The 18,141-nt window shown below is 42.2% G+C and overlaps 1 protein-coding gene across 1 annotated transcript in view; it reads right to left on the reverse strand.

Annotated features, from left to right (window-relative positions):
- LOC136388951 (caspase recruitment domain-containing protein 18-like) overlaps nt 1–18,141 on the reverse strand; it is a 57,980-nt gene that overhangs the window by 37,037 nt on the left and 2,802 nt on the right. The gene's annotated exons all lie outside the window — the stretch shown is intronic.

Genomic DNA, 18,141 nt, shown 5'->3' on the forward strand with positions numbered 1-18,141 from the left:
TGCGAACCTGCATGGGCTGGGCTGCTCTGATAGTGGCCCCGGCCATGCCTGCTGGCTTTACAGAGGATGAGGAGAATCGGACTGGAGTTGTGATCTGCAGTCTCCAGAAGATGGAAGCCCAGCTGGAAGGAGCACCTACTGCGGCCCCGGTAGGTCTGCGATTTTGGGACATAGGGCTGGACATGCTTTCTGGAGCAGAGATGGAAATGCTGACTGCCATTGCCACGTGCTCCTCTTTGGGACAGTGTAAGACCTGCCAGGACGGCAGGGATGAGGGGGGTGGCTGATGCCCCATGTGCGTGGACTGATTTCCTGGACTATGACCGGAGTGGGCATTGGCTCCTTTGTTGGATGGACTTTCGGATTACGGATTTTGGACAATGTAAAATACCCTGATGGGGGTGGGGGATGGCTTTGCTGGAAGCACTCCCCTACCCCGGGAAGCTTTTCCCGTGGCTAGAAAGAAGCCAAGGACATTTTGCGCTTTGGGCTAAGTGCTCAGAGACTGGTGAAGTGTACCATTGTAATTGTTGAAACTGTATGATTTTTGCTGTTGTGATTTGTGTAATGTTCTAATTTCCTTGCACAGGGATGCCTGTGGTATAAATTGTGGGTAGTAAAGTGAGCATAGGGGTGGATTGTTGGGCAGATAAAATGTATTATGCTCATTTTGTTAAAGAGGCCGTTGCCCAGGTGATATTAATGTGTGTTGGGGTGGGCTAAAGGCAGGCAGAATCCTTGTAGCCTGGGGCTTGGTTTTGGGATTAAGCCTTTCCTACCCTTTTTGGTGTAAGGTGGTACAATCCTATCATGCCTCAGAGAAGTGACTTTGTATTAAGAGACTTCCCTATTATGTATATTGGATTAAGGGTTTGGATTTCTACACTATAAAATGGGAATGGAGCAGGAGTTTGGCTCTTGGTTCCTGAGGTTAGCATGAGAGAGTAGAGCCAGCAGCTAAAGGAGGCCACGTGGAGGAGGCCAGGAGAAGCAGCCAAGATGGCGGAGTGCTGAGTGAGATGCCAGTTTGTGTAGAGTTTGTATCTGGGATAAGGAAGGAGATGGGGAACTGAGGAGAATAAGTCTGGTGAGCTAGAAACCTTTGATTCTAGGAAACTCGGATAAGTCAGTGGCTTTGTGAGCACTGAGTGTGACTGGGTTTTGGAGCCCAGTGTGTATTTTTACTTGCCCGCCAGGTGCAAGGTAGGATTAAAGGCTATGGCCCACCAGTTTTTGGCTCCATGGTTTCTTTACCGACTGTCCGAATCCAATGCGAACCTGCATGGGCCGGGCTGCTCTGATGGTGGCCCTGGCCTTGGCTTCTGGCTTTACACCTTGGATGAGTGACTTTGTATCGGAGACTTCCTTGTTTGTATATTGGATTAAGGAATTTTGGTTTTCTACACTATAAAGTGGGACAGACCAGGAGCTTGGACACACAGTTCCTGCTATCACAATTGTAGGGGCTTCCCTGATCCCTTGCCCTTCATGGGAAGAGCTGGTATTCTGCTTTTCCCTGTCTTCTTTTGTGGTTTGCCTGTCTTGGTGAGACACCAATAAATAGGATGGCCCCCTGTTGGGCGGATAAAATGTATTATGCTCACTTTGTTAAAGATAACACGAGGAGGCAGTCGCCCAGGTGACATTAATGTGTGTTGGAGATTGTTGTAACCTGGGGCTTGGTTTTGGGATTAAGCCTTTCCCACCCTTTTTGCTGTAGGGCGGTACAATCCTATCATGCCTCAGAGAAGTGACTTTGTATTAGAGACTTCCCTATTATGTATATTGGATTAAGGGTTTGGATTTCTACACTATAAAAGGGAGGCAGAACGGGACTCGGTCCTTGGTTCCTGAGGTTAGCATGAGAGAGCGGAGAGAGTAGAGCCAGCAGCTAAAGGAGGCCACGTGGAGGAGGCCAGGAGAAGCAGCCAAGATGGCAGAGTGCTGAGTGAGATGCCAGTTTGTGTAGAGTTTGTATCTGGGATAAGGATGCAGATGGGGAACTGAGGAGAAGAAGGCTGGTGAGCTAGAAACCTTTGATTCTAGGAAACTCGGATAAGTCAGTGGCTTTGTGAGCACTGAGTGTGATTGGGTTTTGGAGCCCAGTGTGTATTTTTACTTGCCCGCCGGGTGCAAGGTAGGATTAAAGGCTATGGCCCATCAGTTTTTGGCTCCGCTGTTTCTTTACCGACTGTCCGAATCCAATGCGAATCTGCATGGGCCAGGCGGCTCTGATGGTGGCTCTGGTCCTGGCTGCTGGCCTTACAACCCCCATCTTCTGACTCCGCCATTTCTTTATCGTCTGCCCGAATCCAATGGGAACCTGCATGTGAATGGCCACGATGGCGGCTCCTGGCCTTACAACTGGCGTAGTTTCCGGCAGGATTCAGAGATTGGTATGGAGCCACCACCCTTGATGGGTGGAATAGAGTACTGGTTGCTGCTCTGGCTCCCCATGGCTGTCCTTTTAGGGGCCATGGGCTACATGTTTTTTACTCAAGAGGAAACTGCCTGAGGTCAAAAGCTTCAGCATGAATTGCAAATAGAACGGCAGAAAAGGCTGGAATTGGAGCGAGCACTGGAGAAGGAATTAGGGGTTCGCGAGTTGCAGTTTGCCCTGGAAGCTGAACGTTTTCACCGGCAGTTGTTGGAGAAACAACTGCAGATTCAAGAGCTTGAGTCTCAGCTTCTGGCCAAAAGCCAGCAGCCACAGGAGCCTAAACGGTCACCAAAGGAGCAGCAGCATCCGTACTGGTGGATTGGCTTTGCATCAGCGGGAGCAGGCGCTTGCGACTCCTCTTCTGAGGATGAGAAGGCTCAGGCTGAAGCTGCCATACACACACTGAGAGCCCGACCAGTTGTCACCAAGAAGGTAAAAACCCAGCAACAAAGAGTCCCTCAGGGCAGCCACAGCCTCCTGCCCAGGTAATGGAACACTCTGTGGTCCGGCCCTATACCCAGGCAGAGCTGATGGAGTTGGGGGCACAATTTAGGCAGAAACCTACTGAATCCCTGGTAGCTTGGTTACTATGATTATGGGATATAGGGGTGGATGGCATCATGCTCTCCGGAACAGAGATGGAGAAATTGGCCGCCATTACCACACACTCTTCCTTGAGGCAGCGTCTTCAGAACTGCCATGGCAACCCAGGAGACCATACCCTATTAGAATGGGTGATGGCTGCCATTCGTATGGTCTGGCAGAATGCTGGAGAACTGCCGGGGGCAATGAGTCGGTGGCAGTGCTACAGTGAGTTAGTAAAGGTCCTTCAAGAACTAGGTATGAAGAATGCTGTTTTCAACCCTGGGTCTCGTGGGCCAGACGAGGAAGTGTTTACAGCCAAAATGAGGGAATTTGTCCTTGCTAGCTCCCCGTCAGCCCTTTTTGGGTCACTTGTGGCTATCTTGGGCCCCTATGTGGGGCAGCCCATCAATGCAGTTACACAGATGGTAGCAGATTTGGGAGAGCTGGAGGCCGCTCGGGATCATAAAGCAGTGAGGGCTGCTGCCTATGTTTCCCCCCCAACTAACAAGGGAAACAGGCCTGTAAAGGTTACCCGAACGCAGATGTGGGTAGACTTGTTTGCGGCTGGAGCAGATAAGGGGAAATTGGATGGCCAGTCTAATAAAATTCTTTTGGAGCTTTGGCGGCAGCTTAAACCAGAACAGAAGTTCCAGCCACTGAGACGAAAGGCCCCAGCAGCTACCAATAAAACGTTTGGTGCGCGCACAGCTCGGTTACAAGATTATATGATAGAGACGGCCGAGGGAGAGGGGAACTCCCAAGACCCATTGTACCAGTTTGAATAGGAAAAGGGCCAAGGGACTCGTCTAACGGGGATGGGCGGGGACCGGAGGCCACATGTGGAACTGGCTATCCACTGGTCCCCTTCCAATGTACAACAGGTGTTGGCCTTGGTGGATACAGGTGCAGAATGTTCCCTTCTCTGTGGAAACCCAGAGCGGTTTGCTGGGACCCCAGTGGCCATTGACGGTTATGGGGGCCAAACTGTTCAAGTGAAGCCAATAACTATTCCATTGGGGATAGGGAGACTGCCTCCTAAGCCATATAAGGTGTATGTATGTATCTCCTATTCCTGAATATATTTTGGGGGTAGATGTCTTGCAAGGACTGTGGTTGGAAACTACAGCCGGGGAGTTCCGGCTGCGGATCAGGGTTGTGAAGGCAGTATTGCGGGGACATGCATCACATTCCCCTTTGCAATTACCCGTCCCTCGGCGTGTGACTAACACCAAGCAGTACCGCCTGCCAGGTGGTTATGAAGAAGTCACAGGGACAATCCTTGAACTAGAAAAGGTGGGGATCATCCGGCCAGCACACAGTCCTTACAACTCCCCAGTATGGCCTGTGCGCAAAGCAGATGGAACCTGGAGAATGACAGTAGATTACAGGGAACTTAATAAAGTTGTTCCCCCTTTGCACGCTGCTGTTCCCTCAATAGCTAACATGATGGATCGGCTAAGCCATGAGTTGGGGACATACCACTTTGTGGCAGACTTGGCCAATGCTTTTTTCTCTATTGATATAGCCGCAGAGAGTCAAGACCAATTTGCCTTCAGTTGGGAAGGGAGACAATGGACCTTTACAGTGTTACCCCAGGGCTATTTGCATAGCCCCACCTTGTGCCATGGGTTGGTGGCTGCTGACCTGGCTAAATGGAAACAGCCAGAGGTAGTCCGCATGTACCATTATATTGATGATATTATGCTAACTAGTGATTCTCTTTCAGAATTGGAGCAAGCAGTCCCTACCCTGCTATCCCATTTGAAAGCATGTGGCTGGGCAGTTAACGAGAACAAATTACAAGGACCTGGGTTATCTGTTAAATTCTTGGGAGTTGTCTGGTCGGGTAAGACAAAAGTTATCCCTGACGCAGTTATAGATAAGATTCAAGCATACCCCGTGCCCACTACGGTAAAACAGTTACAGGAATTCTTAGGCTTGTTGGGGTATTGGCGAGCATTTATACCGCATTTGGCTCAGTTACTACGCCCCTTGTACAACCTTATTCGAAAGGGGGTTCGCTGGGATTGGACTGAGCAGGTGCAAGGTTCATTTGCAGCTGCTAAGAGAGCTGTCAAGGTGGCACAGGCCTTGAATGTGTTTGATCCTGCCAGGCCCTGTGAGCTGGATGTTCATGTAACCTCGGAGGGGTTTGGATGGGGCTTGTGGCAGCGGACAGAACGCCTACGACAACCTATTGGATTTTGGTCCCAATTGTGGAAAGGTGCTGAAGTTCGTTACTCATTAGTAGAGAAGCAGCTGGCAGCTGTGTATGCTGCCCTCCTGGCAACTGAGAGTATTACAACCACAACACCAGTTACAGTCAAAACAACATACCCTATAGCTGGATGGGTGAGAGATTGGGCAACTAAACCACGTAGTGGTATGGCCCAAATGTCTACCCTGGCCAAGTGGGGTGCCTATCTGCAACAACCCATTGAGGGCAGAACTGCAGGAAGTCTTGGGTCCAGTCACCTATGCGACCTTAGAGTCAGGTGCAACTGGGGCTCAGGAGGCAGAACCTGAGGTCAGTCCCTACCAGGAGGGGCGGGTACCCATCCCCGAAGATGCCTGGTATACTGATGGTTCCAGCAGGGGCCAACCTGCCAAATGGACGGCTATCGCCTTCCATCCGGCCACTGAGACTATTTGGATGGACACGGGTACAGGCCAAAGCAGCCAATGGGCAGAATTAAGAGCTGTTTGGCTAGTTGCCCATAATGAACCTTCACCTCTGGTGATCTGTACTGACAGTTGGGCTATCTATCGTGGACTGACCCTTTGGATTGCTACTTGGCACATTAACCAGTGGATGGTAATGCACCGTCCATTATGGGGTCAGGCCATGTGGCAGGACTTATGGGAAATAGGACACCAGAAGCAGGTGACAGTATATCATGTCACAGGGCATGCCCCTCTAGCCCATCCTGGGAATGATGAGGCAGATACGTTGGCAAGGGTGCGATGGTTGGAGACTGCACCTGCAGGTGATGTGGCACAGTGGCTCCACCGGCGCCTGCTCCATGCAGGACAGAAAACTATGTGGGCTACAGTTAAGGCTTGGAACTTGCCTGTGTCCTATGCAGAGGTACTTGCAGCCTGTGAGCAATGTGCAGTATGTTCCAAGGAACACTCTCGGAGACCACTGGTGTCACCTGGACAGATCCAGAGGGGTCATGTCCCACTGACACGATGGCAGATAGACATCATTGGACCCTTACCAAAGTCAGAAGGGTACCAGTATGCAGTCACTTGTGTAGATACTGCCACCGGGCTGCTTGCTGCTTACCCCGCTAGTAACCCTGACCAGAGGGCAGTCATACAGGCTCTGGACCACCTGAGTGCTGCATACGAGCGACCGCTGGTCCTTGAAAGTGACAATGGTACCCACTTCACTGGTTCAATGGTGAGGCAATGGGCTCAAAAGCTGGGGGTGGACTGGAAGTACCATGTTCCCTACCACCCCCAGGCTGCTGGTATCATTGAGCGTTGTAATGGACTCTTAAATCAGGGACTGCGACAGGAGGGGGGCACCGGCTCTCTTACTGGATGGACACGCCGCTTATGGACAGTACTTCGGATTTTGAATGAGCGACCTCGACGGGGAAGCCCAGCTCCAGTAGAGGCCCCCCTGCATCGGACAGCTGCCCCCATTCAGTTGCAGATACGCACCAAGGACATTTTACTCAAGCCAGGTTTCGGACAGCAGGGCAATATGCTCTTACCTGCTCCAACAGCCCTTCTTAAAGGACAACGGCTTCAATGGACTTGGCCCTGGACTGTACAGGCCCCCCATCTGAGATGGGTGGCCTTGTTGGCACCATGGGGAAAGGGGTTAGAGGTGGACCTCCAGTTAACTCCTTGGGCAACCAGTACCTGGCCACCTAAGGTAGAAGTGTATTATCCCTTGAGTGCTCAAGGGGACAGCATTTTGAAGGGCACTTTTGTAATTTCTTTATGGCCAATAATGAGTTCCCCTATTTTACTACACATAGAACCAGCAGATGCTGGTGTATTGGCCAATAAGGTTTGGTATGCCTGCTCAGGGCGGCCTCTGGTGCCAGCCATGGTGCTCTCTGCAGACAAAACTCTGGCCTGTATTCTGCCAGAGGGAAAAGACTTGCCTCTCTTGGTGCCACTGACAGCTCTCTCATTTCGCCCATAGTTTTTGATCTGTTAATCCTATTGCTGTAGTTGGTACTATTTCTGTTTATGCAATGTATCCTACTCCTTGCACAGTGACCATCATGGAAGATGCCTGTGGTTTAGATTGTAAAGCGAGCAAAAGGGGTGGAATGTTGGTCAAATAAGTTTGTAAATATGATATATATGTTTGCTCGCTTGTGATTTATATTGGGTGTGGGGGACAGGCTATAAGCAGGCCAGGTCGTTGTAGCCTGGGGTTTGGTTTTGGGACTAAGCTATTCCCCACACCCTTGACTGATTGTATGATCTGGGTGGTGCACTCTCATGAGGAATCCAATTATGCCTTGGATGAGTGACTTTGTATCGGAGACTTCCTTGTTTGTATATTGGATTAAGGGATTTTGGTTTTCTACACTATAAAGTGGGACAGACCAGGAGCTTGGACACACAGTTCCTGCTATCACAATTGCAGGGGCTTCCCTGATCCCTTGCCCTTCATGAGAAGAGCTGGTTTTCTGCTTTTCCCTTGTCTTCTTTTGTGGTTTGCCTGTCTTGGTGAGACACCAATAAATAGGATGGCCCCCCAGCCTCTGACTCCGCCATTTCTTTATCGTCTGCCCGAATCCAATGGGAACCTGCATGTGAATGGCCACGATGGCGGCTCTGGCCTTACACCCTTATTTAAGGTTTATCTGCTAGAAGAGAAGAGTTATCTCACATGAACAGTTTGTAGCTGTATCTGTATATTCTAGGGCAAACTTCGGCATCAAAAGACATCTCAACTAAAATTGAATTAGCCACCAACTGGATATCACAGGACAAGATTAGAGAAACTAAGGTTTGCTAATTAAAATTACTGTTGGACAGATAAAATGTATTATGCTCACTTTGTTAAAGATTACGCTGCCCACGAGGAGGCCTTTGCCCAGGTGATATTAATGTGTGTTGGGGGCAGGCAGGATCATTGTAGCCTGGGGCTTGGTTTGGGGATTAAGCCTTTCCCACCCTTTTTGCTGTGGGGCGGTACAATCCAATCATGCCTCAGAGAAGTGACTTTGTATTAGAGACTTCCCTATTTTGTATATTGGATTAAAGGTTTTGAATCTACACTATAAAATAGGGGCAGAAAGGGAACTTGCACTCTTGGTTCCTGAGATTATCATTAGAAGAGAGAGCAGAGGAGAGCAGAGAAAGGCCACGTGGAGGAGGCCAGGAGAAGCAGCCAAGATGGTGGAGTGCTGAGTGAGATGCCAGTTTGTGTAGAGTTTGTATTTGGGATAAGGAAGGAGATGGGGAACAGAGGTGAATAAGTCTGGTGAGCTAGAAACCTTTGATTCTAGGAAACTCGGATAAGTCAGTGGCTTTGTGAGCACTGAATGTGACTGGGTTTTGGAGCCCAGTGTGTATTTTTACTTGCCTGCCGGGTGCAAGCTAGAATTAAAGACTATGGCCCATCAGTTTTTGGCTCCGCTGTTTCTTTACCGACTGTCCGAATCCAATGCGAACCTGCATGGGCCAGGCGGCTGTGATAGTGGCCCTGGCTCCTGGCTTTACAATTACCAAGAGATTATACTCTTCGGGTCCATCCATACTGTCCCAAAAGGTAAGATTTCCTTCTTTTTTTATGGCTGAGGAGTATCTTATTTTGTAAATGACCCAAAGCTTTTTCTTATCCACTCATTTACTGATGGGTTCTTGGGCTTGTTCCAAATCCTGATTATTGTAAATAACATTGCAGTGAACATAGGGGTGCATGTATTCTTTCAAATTACTGTTTTGAGTTTCTTAGGTTCTATTTCCACCAAACATCATCAAACATCAAACTCTGAGTCTGTATAATTTCAATACAAGCGCCTGCTCATCAGCTGCATGGTTTTTATTTTGAAGTGCATTCTTTTCCCTAGACTCTGGCAAGTACTCATGAAGTTTGTTCATTAAGAAATAAAAAAACTAGCCCTGGCCAGTTGGCTCAGCGGTAGAGCGTCGGCCTGGCGTGTGGGGGACCCAGGTTTGATTCCCGGCCAGGGCACATAGGAGAAGCGTCCATTTGCTTCTCCACCCCCCCCCTTCCTCTCTGTCTCTCTCTTCCCCTCCCGCAGCCAAGGCTCCATTGGAGCAAAGATGGCCTGGGCGCTGGGGATGGCTCCTTGGCCTCTGCCCCAGGCGCTAGAGTGGCTCTGGTCTCGACAGAGCATCGCCCCCTGGTGGGCAGAGTTTCTCCCCTGGTGGGCGTGCCGGGTGGATCCCAGTCGGGCGCATGCGGGAGTCTGTCTGACTGTCTCTCCCCGTTTCCAGCTTCAGAAAAATACAAAAAAAAAAAAAAAATTAAAAATAAAAAGAAATAAAAAAACTCATGTTTTCCAGAAAAGTCTTTCAGAATGAAGTTTTTTTTTTGAATTCCTAATTTCAGTTCTGTAATTAAATAAAGTATCTTGCTCAAAGTATTGTCTTTAAGGGAAAGTTCAGATCTAAGTGGACTAAAATGTTTAATTTTCTCCTAGATCTGTATAGCTTTTGACCTTCCAATAGCAAGACTAAGCTCACTAACATATAGGAGATCTTGTAAAAAGAGTAGCTTTTCTAATATAATTGTTACTCTAACTTTTTTTAATGTAGAAATATTTATAAAGTTGTGGAAATAATGCACAAATGAATTTCTCTCTTTCTTTCTTCCTTTTTTCTTTTCAAGTGAGAGGAGGAGAGATAGAGAGACAGACTCCTGCATGTGCCCTCACCAGGATCCATCTGGCAACCCCTGTCTGGAGTCGATGCTCTGTATATTTGGGGCTATGCTCACAACAAAGCTATTTTTAGTGCTTGAAGTGGAGGCTCCAGGGAGCCATCTTCTGTGCCTGGGGCCGATATGCTCGAACCAGTCAAGCCATGGCTGTGACAGGAGAAGAAAGAGAAGAAGTAGAGAGAGGTAAAGAAGCAGATGGTCACTTCTCCTGTGGGCCTTGAGCTGGAATTAAACCTGGGACATCCACATACTAGTTTGATGCTTTGCCACTGAGCCAACCATCCAGGGTCACTAATGAATTTCTGATTCCTTTTTATCTGTAGGTATGGGTTGCTTTGTAACTTGAAGGTCAGGGAGAAATTTCTTAAGTAAAACTCATTTTCATCCTTATTGTACTTGAAAGAAACATTAAGTCTTAGTGACCTGGAAATCCTTTGGGTTTTTTCTGTTTGCTGTGCAAGATGGCTTGCTGACAGCTTTTCTGGTAGCAGCCATGAACTGACAGCTCCTCCTGGAGGAGGAAGTTAAATATCTAAAGGGATTTCTGTCATAAAGGTATAGTCTACAGAGGCCTGAAGGAGGACATGAAGTTGAGTGCTTGGAAAGTGTGCTGTTGTCTTTGTGTTACCTAAGGGTGCATTTATTCATACTTCTAGGTTGTTTGCCTCTCTGAAGAAGATACTATATTTTTCCTTGACTTTTTGTTGTTAGCATTGGCATAATGAACTGGAAATCATAATTTTCAGAACTTATAGATTTTGGACTCTTTCCCCACTGCCTGAGGCAGCAGATGCTCTGCTTAGCCCTGCCTCCCCACCACTCCTAGTGGAACTCCTGTGAACCACAAAAACACTTATCTTGCCACTGCCACCTTCCTTGAACTTGGAGACTCCAAGCCTCAGATCAAAGTCATTTAAAGATATTTGTACACTCAGTTGATCAAAAACCTGGTTTGTTATAGTTAACAGTCTCTGATGAATTAGTATCTGATCACTCCCATTGGTAATAGTGTGTTTGTGGTTTTATCACATGGGTATGTATGAATAAATAACTATTTGCAAATATTGTTCTTTCACTACAGAAATATCTTGCTTTATTTTTTTTAACTAATACCAAGAATACACACACACACAAAACAACAATTAAAAACAGTATCACCATATAACTGGAAGCCCATTATGACCCAACTTACTGTGAATTTTATTTTCTATTCTAGTCACTTATATAAATTGTTAACAACAGATACTGATACCATAAAGAATTTATGAGATCTACAGATACCACTTAAGAAGTCATAATTCCCCAGGGAAGCACAAAGCCAACAACAGCTTGGTTGAAACAGGTAAAATAAGCTGTTGCATTTTATCTGTGATAGATGTTTCCATAAACTGGCACTGTTTGGAATGACATGAAAAGAACATCCACTTTCTGCTTCTCTCTCAGGAGTTAAAGTTAAAAGGGGGTTTATAATGGCTTTGGGGGTACTACCCAAGGTGCTGGTTCCTGCCTCATCTAATTTAGAGTACTGAGAGGTAAACAGAAAACTTTGGATGCCTGAGGGATACTGAGAATAAAGGTAAATTCAGGTGCCTTGTTGCAGCATAGAGATAAACCCCAGAGAGAGAATGAGATTATGAGCTCTTTAAAAAGAAACCAGAAAACTCTTCTCATTGGGAGATTAAATACATAATCCTAGAGCACATGCATTCCCAGAAAACATTAAAGAGGCCTCAGAATATCTAATGGAGGCAATGGTTGAAGGTCTTTCCCTTTTCAAACCAGTGTATAAAAACTGGGAGAGGTAGTAGTTTTTAAAATTTTTCAAGTTTTAGAAAATAAAAATAATGAGGCATACAAAGAAACAAATAAATATGATCTGATCCAAAGAACAAGTGAATCTTCTGACAATAACCTTAAAGAATGTAAAACTCATGATATCCTGAAAAACAATTTAATAATAACTATCTTAAGCTCAGTGAGCTAAAACAGAACACAGATACAAAATTTAGGGAAATCAGAAAAATAAAGCATGAATCTAATGTCATGCAAAATCAACAGAATTATATTAAAAAAAAACAAACAAAAAAAACCACAGCGCCTGACCAGTAGTGATGCAGTGGATAAAGCCTTAACCTGTTAACCTGGAAATGCTGAGGTTGCAGGTTCAAAAGCCTGGGCTTGCTTGGTCAAGGCACATATGGGAGTTGATACTTCCAGCTCTTTCTTTCTTGTCTCTTTCTCTCTCTCCCCTCTCTAAAATGAATAAATAAAATCTTTTTTAAAAAGTACTTTTAAAAAAAACAAAGAAACACAGACATTTTAAAAGTGAAGAATAAAATAACTGAATGGAAAAAAATAATTACCAGGCTGCTTTAACAGCAGTCTTCATGAGACAGAAGATAAAATTAACAAACTCAAAGATACTATTTTTTGAAATTATCTAATCATAGGAGCAAATAGAAAAATTAATGAAGAAAAATGAAGAAAACCTAAGATTCTTACAGGAAAACATCAAACAGACTAATATATACATTATGGGAGTCCTAGGAGAAAAAGAGAGAGAAAGTGTCAGAGTTTATTTGAAGAAACAATAGCAAACAACAACAAAAACCAAAAAAACAAAACAAAAACTTTTTATATTTCAAAAGGGATATAGACATCCAAGTGCAAAAATTTCAGTGGACTCTGAGTCCAATGAAATCCATTCCAAGACACATTACAATCACATAGTCAAAACCAAAGGCAAAGAAGCTTAAAAGCAGTAACATAAAATTGACTCATCATATACAAGGTGGTCTTATAAGATTATCAGTAGATTTCTCAGCAGAATTCTTACAGGCAAGAAGATAGTGGAATAATATATTTAAAGTGAGAAAAGAAAAACAATTTTTAAACACAAATATTATATCTGGCAAAGATAACTTTGAAAAATGAACAAAGACTTTTTCAGATAAATCAAATGTAAAGTAGTTCATCATCATTAGATCTGTTTTACAAGAAATGCTAAAGAGTGTTTTCTAAGTTGAAATAAAAACACACTAGACAGAAACATGAAAGCATACAAAAATATAAAGCTCTGTGGTAAAGGTAAATTATATACAAATGTGCAATCCTATAATTATGGAATGGTAGTACATAAATCATTTTTAATTCTGGTAAAAATTAAAAGCATAAAAATAAGTATAACTACAAAACTATGTTAATATGTACACAAAATAAGATATGTAGTTTGTGACACTGATAACATAAAGTGGGGGAATGCAAGGGAGTAAGGTAATTATATATAATTAAAGTTAATTGTTATCAATGTAAAATATATTGTTTTAACTATAAGATTTTTAATGTAATCCCTTTGGTAACCACAAAGAAAATAGCTACAGAAGGTACACAAAAAAATGAGAAAGAAATCAAAGCATATCATTCAAAGAATCAGTAAAGCATCAAGAAAGACAGCAAAAAAAAAGAAAATAACTATAAGACAAAGCAAAAAATTCATAAAGCAATAGTTAAGGAGGTCCCTGTCAATAAATACTTTAAATGTAAATGAATAAACTGTTGAATCAAAAGACACAGAATAGCTGAATAAACAATAACAACAAATCCAGATGCACACACACACACATAACACAAAAACATTTTCAACTATGTACTGTCAATAAGAAACTCACTTTATTAGTTATTTTTAGTGAAATATATATATATATATTAGAGAGAAAGGAAAAGAGATGAGAAGCATCAACTCATAGTTGCGGCACCTTAGTTGTCTATTGATTGCTTTTTTATATATGCTTTGACTGGAGGGCTCCAACTGAGCCAGTGACCCCCTGTTAAAACCAGAGATATTGGGCTTCAAGCTAGTGATTTTCGGGCTCAAGCCAGAGACCATGGGATCATGTCTATGATCTTACGCTCAAGCTAGTGGCCATAGGGTTTCAAACCTGGGTCTTCAGCATCCCAGGTTGATACTCCATCCACTGTGCCACTACCTGGTCAGGCAAGAAGCTCACTTTAGTTGTAAGGACATATGTAGGATAAAAGTAAAAGGATGGAAAAAACATTCTATGCAAATGTTAACCAAAAGACAGAAGAAGTGATTATATTTGTACCTGACAAAATAGACTGGACAGGTGTTTACTGTCTTGATTTTGTTACTTGTAATTTTGTATTAATACTATACACGAAGTTAAGAAAAAATTATTTGCGGAATCTACCATGTGGGATATAATTCTTGTTTTTTGTACTTTCATTCTTTTAATCAGTATCATGATTCTGTGTTTCCATGAACAAAAATAACAATACAATGATTAAAATTATGTACAAATCATTCTTCAAACAACAAGCCATGCCTTGTTCCACCTTACCCATTTGGGTTTGAAAGTCTGTATTTTTATCAGTACTTCCATGACCATTTTTTAAAGAAGCTTGGTTTTTGATGCTGGAATATTTGTCTATGAGTTTTCTGTAGTGTTCTCCCAGCAAGGAAGGTTTGTTTATTACATTGGCTAGTTATCACAGAGCTGGAACTGAAAAACTAACATGCATTATAAAGATGAGTGCATTATAAAGAGTCAATGTTATTGAAGATTCTGACTGAGGGTTTTATTTGTTTCTTATCACAGCAGAAACCAAAGTGAGTTTTTAGTTATGTCTACTGAATTGTAAGCAAATAGAACAGAAATCAAAAGGAGGAGGAGAGGCATTCTCAATTAGATTACAATCATCCATGGCCTTTGTTATTAATGGGATGTCATTGGCTGGGTTAGGGAAGGGAAAAATAAGTAACAAGAATTGTAACAGGGTAAAAGACTTAAAAATAGATGACCACTGGAGACATTAATCTATGATAAAGCAGACACTTTTTCTCCCACAATGACTAGCAGATTCTCCCTTGGAAGTATATTAAGGAAGAGCTGATATTCTAGTACTGATGGTCAACCAGAGATCCCATCTTCACTCTATGAAGAGAGCAAAGAATGATAAGAACAGTCCAACCCACTGATGTATATATGTATCAGTGGAAGAGAATAAAGAGCCCAAAAAGAAACCCATGCCTTTATAGTCAATTAATATTTGATAAAGAAGAAAAAAAAACACAAAATGAGTTAATGATAATCTATTCAATAATTGGTGTTGGAAAAATTGAACAGATACATATAAAAAAATAAAGCTAGACCAACTTCTTACACCATAACAAAAGAATCAACTCAGAATAAATTAAAGACTGAAGTATTAGACTTAAATCAATAAAATTACTAGAAGAACACATGAGTAGTAAAGTCTCAGATATTTTTTGTAACACTATTTTTTCTGATATATCACCTTAGGTAAAGAAAACAAGAAAAATGTAAACAAATGAAAGTACATCAAACTAAAAAGCTTTTACACAGCAAAGGAACAAAGAAAACCATCAATGAAATGAAAAGAAAACTCACTAAATGGAAGAACATATTTGCTGATGCATCTATAAGGGCATGATATCCAAACTTTATAAAAAACATATACAATTCAACACCAAGTAAAACAAACTATCCAATTAAAAATTGACAAAGTTCCTAAATAGAAACTTCTCTAAAGAGGACATAGAGATGGCCAACACACATATGAAAAAAATGCTTAGTATCGCTAATAACACTGGGGAACAATTTTGTTTTTCATTTTCTGTTGCATGAGGTTTTAGAACTGTTCCTATAATTCCTGCATCACTGATTCCAAATCTTAAATCCATGTTTGTTGTATGCTCTAGTTTTTAAGCAATTTTAATTTCTTTTTGTTAAAGTTAATGGCATGCATTGGTTTTTAAATTGAAGTAAAAGGGCAACAACTCTCTTGGATTGAACATAACTACAAGGCAATTAATGTTTTTACAAACATCACTTTTACATAATTGTAGTTTTTTTAATGTAAAAAATTATTATCTGATAAAAACACCTTCTTATTTTGTTTTAAGATTGAATCATGGCTTCTTCTAGTAGGCATAAATGTAAGAATAGTCCTGACACCTTCTGTTATATATGTGGTTGTTACACACTTGGTCATCTAAGGCACACTATTTCATCATTTGTGACACGTGCATATATTGCTTATTTTCAACTTCCCCTTGGCGATCAAGATAAGAATTGGGCTCCTCATATTGTGTGTCATAATCGTGAGGAAATGCTTCATGACTGGACAAAAGGAAAATGCAAAAGAATGCCTTTTGGTATTCCCATGGTTTGGCATGAACCTAAGGACCACGGCAGTGACTATTATTTCTGTCTGATCTATACAAAGAGTATTGGCATGAAAAAACGGCATATGATCGCATATCCTAATATTCCTTCAGCAATACGACCTATCCCACACTCTGAGACACTCCTGGTTTCAGTTTTCAATGGCTTTATTTCTTCTAAGGACAAAGAAAGTGAACATGGTGATCAAGTGTATTTTGATAAGATGCATGAGGAAATGGTTGTAGAATCTGAAGGATCTTAGTCTGATGCCAAGCAGTGATTAACCCCTCAGCAGTTTAGGCAACCTGAATTAAATGACTTAGTAAGAGATTAGGGCCTATCAAAGAAAGCAGCTGAGTTATTAGCCTCCACGCTTCAAGAAAAGAATGTACTTCACCGGTCAGCTAAAGTATCCCATTTCAGGAAGCATGAACAAGTTTTTGTGGACTTTTTTTCCAAAGACAAACACTTTGTTTATTGTCATGATATCAGTAGTCTTCTCAGCCAGCTAGATGTTACTACTTACAGTCCCACAGAATGATGACTATTTCTTGACAGCTCCAAAAAGAGTCTGACATATGTATTCCTACACAATGGTAATGTTTATGCAGCAGTTCCAATTGGCTATTCAACTCATTGCAAGAAGATTATAATGACATAAAAAATTGTCCTCAACTTTCTAAAGTATGAGGAGCATAACTGGATCATTTGTGTGGATTTTAAAATGGTAAACTTTCTGCTAGGACAACAGAGAGGTTTCACAAAGTTTCCTTGCTTTCTGTGTTTGTGGGACAGCCGAGCTCGAGAGAAACACTGGACACAGAAGGAGTGGCCAAAACGTGAAGCTCTGGAAGTAGGGATGCAAAATATTGTGAATGAACTCGTAGTTAATAGAGAAAGGATTATTTTTCCCTCACTTCACATTTAACTTGGCTTAATGAATAGAAAAAGTGAATGCTTTCAAGATATTATTTTTGCTTTTCTTGCCTTGTCTTTTGAGAAGATAAAAGCAGGTGTACTCGATAAACCTCAAATTCAAACCCTCATATGTAATGAAGAATTTGCCAGTAAGATGAATAAGGAGGAGAAAGCAGCATGGCAGTCTTTTGTGGCAGATACAAAGAACTTCCTTGGTAACAACAAAGCAGAAAACTATGAACTTCTGGTTCAAAGGATGCTTTTGGCTTTCCGTGACATTGGATGTAACATGAATGTTAAGATTCACTTCCTGAACTGTCACCTTGATAAGTTTCCAAAAATCTTGGAGCTGTTACTAATGAGCTGACTACTGCTGGAGCATCAAACGAGATTGTCCTCAACAAGTACACAAATGCAAGAGCTACAAACGCAAATTTTTGCCTGAATAGAATTTAAATGTTTTGTGCAAATTTTATTATTAAACTAAGTGTTTTAATATGTTCTATTTTGAAATTGTAGACAAATTTTGATGCAATCATATCTTTTAGTATATTAATGTATTTATTGCATTATATAAATTATTATATTTTCACAAAGATGATGTCCAAGAAGACATTCTACTTGTTATGTTTAACTAAATCTTAAAAATTTTGCAATAAGATAAAAACCTAAAATCTCGAATTACAAAAAAACTGTAGCTTACAGAGAAAAACTAATGTCAGATTTGAGATCAGCACACTTGAGTTAGGTAAGAACAAGTGTTTTTGTGGATGAAAACAAAAATTTTGTTCCCCAGTGTTAGAGAGAAGCAATTTAAAAGCACATTAAGTCATCACTTCACTTGTCAAAATGATTATCATCAACAAATCAACAAACAAGTGTTGGCAAGGATGTGGAGAAAAGAGAACCCTTGTGTACTGTTGGTGGGAATGTAGATCGGTGCAGCCACTGTGGAAAGTAGTATGAAGTTAATTCAAAAAATGAAAAATGAAACTGCCTTATGGCCCCAAAATTCCAACTCTGAGAATTTATCTGAAAAAACCTGAAAAACTAATTTGAAAGAATACATACATCCCTATGTTCATTGAAGTGTTATTTAAAAT

The sequence above is a fragment of the Saccopteryx leptura genome, chromosome 1 (assembly GCF_036850995.1).
Source record: "Saccopteryx leptura isolate mSacLep1 chromosome 1, mSacLep1_pri_phased_curated, whole genome shotgun sequence".
Lineage (NCBI taxonomy): Eukaryota > Metazoa > Chordata > Mammalia > Chiroptera > Emballonuridae > Saccopteryx > Saccopteryx leptura.